At 36.2% G+C, this 1,887-nt stretch overlaps 1 non-coding gene across 1 annotated transcript; it reads right to left on the bottom strand.

Annotated features, from left to right (window-relative positions):
• Window positions 1–1,193: 1,193 nt before the first annotated feature.
• On the bottom strand, window positions 1,194–1,266 carry TRNAW-CCA (transfer RNA tryptophan (anticodon CCA)). The gene has a single exon. It is a non-coding gene; the product is annotated as a tRNA-Trp (tRNA).
• Between the last annotated feature and the right edge of the window lie 621 nt (window positions 1,267–1,887).

Raw genomic sequence — 1,887 nt, 5'->3', positions numbered from 1 at the left:
TATATATATATATATATGCGTAATTTAATACATGCCTATACTCACACATGTAAATATATTTGTTCTTTTGTGTATGCATATGAAACCTTTACAAATAACTTAAATATTTTATGTACTTGTTTAAAATGAACTCTTTAAATCATCTCCAAAGCTAACACTTACAAGACATATTATCTGATCATAACATATTTTAATTAAAAATAAATGGTCAAATACAGGGCAAAGAATTGTTTGAACAAAGAGTTCTTTCTTCCCAACACAGGGACTGAACCCAGGTCTCCCATATTGCAGGCAGATTCTTTACCAGCTGAGCCACTAGGGAAGCCCTCTTTCCTCAATAATGTACATCAAAAATAAACACATAACTAAAACCAGAAAATCTAAATGACCTGAAAATCTATAAAAAGGAGAAAAACTCATGCAAAAATTTATTCACAAATGGGAAACTAAAATGCATCGTCTTTAATCATATTGCTTTTTAAAAGCCAAAACTAAAAATAAATTCTTATTGTGGTCATTCCCGCCACCCCCACCCCCTGCCAACACACAGCACTATTCTTTTTTGACAGAAATTATCTCTTCTTCCTTCCTCTTTCCTCCCTTCTTTCCTTTCATCTTTTTTATTCCCTCTTTGAAACAATTTACTCTGTCTAAGGAAAGGAATCACAATCAGTTCAAAATCGCAAAACCTATGGGCCAAATCTGGCCCATCAGTTGCTTTATAGACACACTTTGTCTGACCTGAAGCTTTGCTGCTTTATTTACACACTGTCTGTGGCTGTTTTCATATTAAAATAAGCAGCCACAGCAGTCTGTTCAACTTGCAAAGCTCAAAATACTACTCTCTGCCTGAACCTAGAGAATGTCATAGTGAGTGAGGTAAATCAGACAAAGAAAGATAAATATCATATGATATCGCTTGTATGTAGAACCTAAACAAATGGTACAAATGAACTTATTTACAAAACAGAAATTGAGTTACAGATGTAGAAAGCAAGCTGACAGTTACCAGAGGGGAAAGGAGAGGAGGGATGAATTGGAAGACTGGAGTTGACATATGAAAGTGAAAGTGAAGTTGCTCAGTCATGTCCGACTCTGTGACACGGTGGACTGTAGCCTACCAGGCTCCTCCAACCATGGGATCCTCCAGGCAAGAATACTGGAGTGGGTTGCCATTTTCTTCTCCAGGGGACCTTCCTGACCCAGGGATTGAACCCGGGTCTCCTGCATTGGAGGCAGATGCTTTAACCTCTGAGCCACCAGGGAAGTCCAGAGTTGACATATACACACTACTATATATTAGTTATCTACTAATAACTAATAAGGACCTACTATATGACACAGGAAATTCTACTTGGTACTCCGTTATAGCCTATATGGGAAAATAAACTAAAAAAAAAAGAATAGATATATGTATAATGAGTCACATTTCTTTATAGCAGAAATAAACACAACATTGTAAATCAACTGCATTCAATACAAAGTAATAATAAAGAGAATGTGCCAACTTATGCCTTAAACTGTTGTTGACAATTCCTTTCTGCCTGATGCTTGGTTTTTATTCTTCCTTTGAGTTAGAACTGAGAGAATTCTGGATAAGAAGACATAATGAAATGTCTGAATGGAGGGCTTCTAGGCAGAATATTTTGTGTTTAAAAGAAAGAGAAGAAACAAGAGGCATGTCAATGGTTTTATATTTCTCAGATTCTTTTCTTGACCTTCCCTCACAGTGTGGGAGCCATGTGACAGTACAAGGCAACAAGCATGAGAAAAAGACCATTATCAAGTCATCATCATCATCAAAAATAATGCCACATTAAAGATGGCAGATTGATAAAAATAGTGTTTGGTCCTTAACTTTATAGTTGCCCTCTTGCCATAGCTTTT

Source organism: Dama dama, chromosome 5 (assembly GCF_033118175.1).
Source record: "Dama dama isolate Ldn47 chromosome 5, ASM3311817v1, whole genome shotgun sequence".
NCBI lineage: Eukaryota > Metazoa > Chordata > Mammalia > Artiodactyla > Cervidae > Dama > Dama dama.
This window is presented reverse-complemented; position numbering and strand designations above follow the sequence as displayed.